The sequence below is a fragment of the Condylura cristata genome, unplaced genomic scaffold (assembly GCF_000260355.1).
Source record: "Condylura cristata isolate star-nosed mole 26May11 unplaced genomic scaffold, ConCri1.0 scaffold00014, whole genome shotgun sequence".
Taxonomy (NCBI): domain Eukaryota; kingdom Metazoa; phylum Chordata; class Mammalia; order Eulipotyphla; family Talpidae; genus Condylura; species Condylura cristata.
Genome location: NW_004567115.1, coordinates 51,119,671 through 51,125,520, shown reverse-complemented (window position 1 = coordinate 51,125,520; position 5,850 = coordinate 51,119,671).

The following is a 5,850-nucleotide window of genomic DNA, read 5'->3' as shown; positions in this document are numbered from 1 at the left end:
CTGTTGCCTGAGCCCTGTTCTCTGTGCCCCCCTCCCCCCAGTGGCTCCCTTTTGCAGGATTCCGGGAAGAGCAGGTGATATCACCAGAACCTTTGGCAGAACAGGTCTGGTGTCTGAACCCAAGAACCGTGCTCTGGGCCTGTGGGGCTAGGCCAGGACCTGAGGGGTTCATGGCACCCTAGAAGCTGGGCAGCCTTCCCCCAGCTCTCCACACCAGCTGCCTCACTGCCCAGAGGGGGGTCCCCTCTTTCTCAGGCCTGCCCGTCAGCAAGACCCCAGATCCTGACTCAAGGACCCTTTCCCCTTCACTAGAAAGATCCCTGACTTCCTCCCAGGAAGAGGAAGTGACCTAACCTTAGAATAAGGTCCAAACATGCTGTGTCCTCTGCCCCCATATTGTCAAAGTTCCTCCGGACCCCCACCTGGGAGCCTACTTCAGTGTCCCCTTGAGGGCTGGGGTCTCTCGCCGTTCTGCAGGAGAACCTGTCACCAGGCGTCTGAATGCAGGGTCCCTGGGGTTGAGCTGGGTGGGCAGCCTCACATGACAGCTGCCCCCTCACACACATGACACCCTCACCCCTCACCCCAAACTCAGCAGAGTGTCCACAAGCCGTGCGCCGTGCGGAGGGAGCACGCAGTTACATGATCTCATTTACGAAGACCGGTTAGCTGACGCATGGGGCCACATTGCCGGAAAGCCGTGTTTCCAGAGGGCACCCAGGAAGAGCTGTAGCTTTTCAAGTGCAGCTACCTGAGTCGCACCTGACCACCCCACAGACACAAATGGCGTGACAACCGCACCTTTTGGGAAGCTGAGACAGCCCTGGTCCTGTGTCCACTCCTCCTGACCAGTGCTAGATAACGCTGTGGCCAGGTGGGTGTTCAGAAACTTTGGCCCGGGTTGGGGAGACCTGGCAAGTCTTATGGGGTAAGCTGAGTGTCGGGGAGCATAGGGGAGACTGGTGGGCACCGAAATACACTGAACAAATTGTCAGAGGACTTCAGAAAGTTCTGCACTTGGGAATGGAGTGAGGGAGGCCAAGTGGGGACAGGGGCAGCTACCTGCGGAGTAGCTGAGGGTCCCACAAAGGCAGGGGACTGAGTCGCAAAGCAAGACCCACAGGTTTTAAACAGGTGAGTTTGTGTCTGCTGCTCCCGTGTGGTCAAATTTATGAACTGCAAACTCACCAAGGAAAGTAGTTTTCAAAGTTCAAACTTTCAGCTGTGCTTTTGAAGCTCTAGGGGTGGTTGACTTGGCCTTTGGTCTCCTGCTGGTGACAGGGTCACAGGTTGTTACCTGTCTCGTAAAGGAGCCCTCAGAACCGCTTCCTGGAGCCTGGAGTGCCTAGGAACGCTCCCAGAAAGTCTGCACAGGACTCACTGTGGATGGGAGAGCTGACCACCCCGTGGGTGCGGGAGCAAAGCCTTTCCGTTCTGTGCCGCTGTCTACATCTGGAGCAGAGACAGGGCCCAGGGCAGCCCGGTGGGAGGCAGAAGTATGGCCGGCCCAGTAGACAGAACCGCGCAAGGAGAGCAAGCCAGGCCTTCCCCCTCCGAGGTCCGCCTGTGCCCAGACTCAGAGTCAGCTGCGGCTCGCATGGCACCCCAGCAGCCCCCAAGGGCGCGCGCAGTATGGGGTGCCAAGCGTTGGAAACCCGGCATGTCCTTTGATTCTCCTTCACGACCCAGCCGTCCGGCCCCCAGGCCTGGGAGTCCTCGCAAGCGCGTGTCCTACTCACCCATCTCTCCCTAACCCTACTGTCCCTGCCCTGGCACAAGGCTCTGTCTTATGTCTGGACTCTTGTGACAAGCCCCCCCCCGCCACACCCCACTCTGAGGCTGGGGGCCTGGGGCTTGGAAAGTTGCCTGTGATGGGCGTCTGTGGAATGGGTGACACGGAGGCGGGAGCGGGGGGCAGGCTGAGACCTTCAGGGCCGCTTTGGTTGGAGACTTAATGACAAAACACAAGCCCACTGGTTGGGCTGGTGAGTCAGTTGGGAGTGAGGATGCGAAACCAGCTGGTGCCCTCAACTCTGCTGAGAAGCTTGGCTGAAAGGGGATCAGAGAGGAGGAGTGGTGGAGGGGGTTTCTGGGCTGAAGGAGGGCTCTTTTGCCATTTAAGGGAAGGAAACTCAGGGCAGGTTTGTTTCTTTATACATACATATATATTTATATATATACATTTTAAAGATTTTTTTACTTATGCACACAAAATTGGGGTACAGGCCAGAGGTGCAGGGGCAGTGAGGATTCACCAGAGACAGAGCGGGGAGCAGAACAGGCAGGTGAGGAAGTACACCGCTGAGGGGAGCAGCGGGGAGACAGGCGGGGTCTGCTGCGCCCTGCGGGCCACTCCCTGGCCGGGAGTCGAACCATGCCGCAGTGCCCGGGACAGCTTGATGTCAGGCTGAGACCAGGGCAGGCTTCAGTGCACTGGACACGGACGAGGGTCTAGCCCAGAGGGAAGCTGTGGCCCCAGGGCCAGTGAATCCACAGGCCGAGCTTGCATTTCCTTGTCTGGAGGAAAAGAAGGTCCACGCCTGCTGTGCCCGTGTCGCAGGCACCGTGAAGCCCAGGGAGGGACACGACAAGGGTGCTGAACCATGCTGGCTGCCGCCTTTGGAAACGGGGGGTCGAGCAGGGCAAGGCCGCGGGAAGTGGGCCGCGGCCGCCATGCAGGCACGCAGGTCTCGCGCCAGGCCTCCCTCCGCCGGCCACGTGCTGCGGCCCCAGTGCTGTCGGAGGCCAGGAACTTGCCCCCAGCCACCCAGGCGGTCGAGGGCCGTGCTGAACCCAGGCCCCTGGCGGGGCTGCGACCGCTGTCTGTGGGGTCTCCGCGGGACGGACCCCACGGGACGGCGGAGCGCAGTCATGCTGCAAGTTTCCCTGGAAGGGTCACATGAGGCGTGTTCTGTACGGAGAAAAGTCCGTCGGCACAAAGACTAAGTGACTGAGGTCTCTGTCACCAAAAGACGCCGCCTCTGGGTCGCGGTTGAGGGCAGAATGAACTCAAGAACGGGGCCCTCACTTCACAGACCCTTCTAGTCTACCCTGAACGCACTGTCCCTCTCTCATCCCAGAGGGTGGGGTCCCCGCGGGGGGTCACAGGCCGTGCAAAGTAGAGAGGACACCTCGCAGCGCCTTGCAGGACACCCTGCCGTGGGGCGGCCCTGAGCGGGAGGGGCGTGGTCTTCCAGGGTCTGGTCCTTTGGGGGCTGGGGTGGGAGGGTGGGGACGGGCGTAGGGGCGGGTGGGCTGCAGGGTGTGCTTCTAGAAGGGAGTGCCCGCTGGCCTGCCCACCCCGGGGCTCTGGGCCTCCCTTCTTGGCTGTGCATCCCTCACTGCCGCCCGTGCAGGTCCCTGGTACGGACGATTCGCTGTTAGCAGCAAGGAAAAAGGCACGTCACCAGCACCTGTGGCTTCACAGGACAGAGACCGCCACAGCCCGGGGGCTCCTGGGGCCCCCTGGGCTGTCTCGCCCAGCGCAGTAGCGAGCGTCTGTTTGGGCGAATCTTGGAGAAAAGTTTCAATGATGTTCTGTAGCCTATCTCACAGAGGGGGACACTGTATATATTTCTGAGAAATCGTTTGCCTCGGGAATGGTTAGTATCCAGAGGACATGAAGAATTTACATAACTGAATAACAGCAAAAAAGGGGCCTGATTAGAGTGGGCCAAGCTGCTGTAGCCATCTCTCCAGAGATGAAATCCACGTGGCCAGCAGCATGCGAAAAGGCCTCGGTGTTGCTAAGCGCGAGGAACTGGCAACTCAAAGCCACAGGGACAGACTCTGCATCCTCACGAGGACACCACTAGCAGCAGAAGCAGGGTGGGAGACCCCGATGTAGACCGCACTGGGCTTTCAGGCCCTGCCCTGGGCCAGTCCCTTTTGGGTAGACTTTTACCCACCAGGGGGTGGGTAACTTTGGGTGTTTGATTTAGAAACTATATTCTTTGTCTTTTCTGTATTGCACACTCATGTAATGTATTAAAGTTCTTTTCCATAAAAGGTCTCATATGTTTTGTCTTGATGCAGCGGATGGCAGAACCTAGTAGAACAGGCAGGTTTGGGGTTCAGGGGTGTCCTTCTCCCTGCCCTGTGACAGTTCCCCGTCTTCTTTCTGCACCAATAGATGTTCTTCCCTAACACAATATTTAAAAATAGTTACTGTTCCTAACAAGTGTCTTGGGAATTCAGCTCTGTCAGGGATACCTGGGCGGGGGGGCGAGGTGGAGACAGGGAGGACAGCAAACATTTGTATGCAGGTTAGTTGGCATCCAGAGAGCTGAACTTCAGCGTTCCCCTTAGAAGGCTTTCGGGCTGAAAGGAGACACAGTGGGTGACAGATTGGTTAAAGTCATAAGATTTTTCTGAGCAAGTCTCGGTCACCGTCTCTATTGAAATACACAAAGAAAAAAAGGTCAGAGTGTCTGAGCTGCTAAGAACGTGAAGCAATGAATTCAATTTTTCTTTTTACATTCAAGGAAAAGGACATCAGAAAAGTGAAAAAAGTGGATGGCGACCGAATTGGAATAGAGCTGGAGAAGCTTACTGGCTTAATGTTAGCCTTTACGTTCTCCTTAAAGCATAAAAGGCATGCTAGCTTCTAGCTTTCATCTTTGTTTTGATTTGTGTGTTCCATTCCCAGTCTGAGAAAGCTCAATGGGAAAATCATTAAAGAACGGAATGAACTGTATAGATCGATGACGAGAGATTCACGAGGAAACTAGAGCGCATAAATAAGAGAAATAGTGAAAGAAGATGCAATCAGACCAGGTGGAATTTCAGGGAGACGCCTGGGGTTAGGGGTATGAGCCCCATCTCGTGGCCTTTCTGGAGATTGCCTCAAAGTTTACATTTTTGAACACAAAATTGTAAATCCAGACTACCTGTGGGGTGGATGAGTAAATCTAGAATAATAAATGAGTCTCAAACTTTTGGGGGTCGGGAGAGGCTGGCATGAAAAGGCAGATGTCTGGGTCATTGCTCCAGAGGCCAGTAGATGAAAATGGGCCCAGAAAGCTCCCCCTGGGCACTGGGGTAAAGGACTCTTGTGAGGAAAGGTTTGGAAGGATCTTGCCAACTACAGTAACAAGTCAGGGGTTTTGCTGCACTTGCAAGCTGCCTGCGGGCTTGTGGTTGCAGGAAGCTGAGATTCAGTCTCGGGGAGCCTAAGGCTCTGTGATGAGGTTGCATTACAGAAGAGGAACCAGGCTGGGGGCCCAAGTCCTATATTAGGGAGCTGCAGAGGGTCAGACTCTGGCCGGAGCGTTTAACACTGTCTTTCTAGGCTGTTCAGCACGGAAGCATCCTGGAAATAGCGTCTGGGTAAGGCAGCCTGGGTCTCTGGTTCCCTGACTTGAGGGACCTTGTTTTCTGACAGAAACCGTGAGTGAATGTGCGGCGAGGAAAGAAGCCCATATCTGAGGCTGCAAAGGGGTGGAATTGTGGCAGAAACGGGGAGCACGGGAGAGACCAGCCCGCCACGCCCCGGGCTCAGCCGGGATCGCATGGCACGCGCTCCGAGCGCCCCAGTTCCGCGCGGGGCATGCAGCATCCCTGTGCGCTCCGTGTCCCTGCGAGCCTCACGGGCGAGACGTCCAGGGCGGGCTAAAGGAAAGGCTCCGGGACTGCACACCCCACTCTCATCGGAAGTGCGGCTCCCGCGACGCGGAAGCCCCGCGAGCCGCAGGGAGCGCGATCTGGGGAAGCAGAGCCGACACGCCCGGGTCTGGGAGCCTCGAGGAAGCCGGGACCGGCCGCTCTTCCGGGGTTTCCCCGCGCCGACCGGAACTGGGCGGAGCGTCTCGGGCGCGCCCCGCGCGATTGGCCGGCACCGCCGTCCCTCGG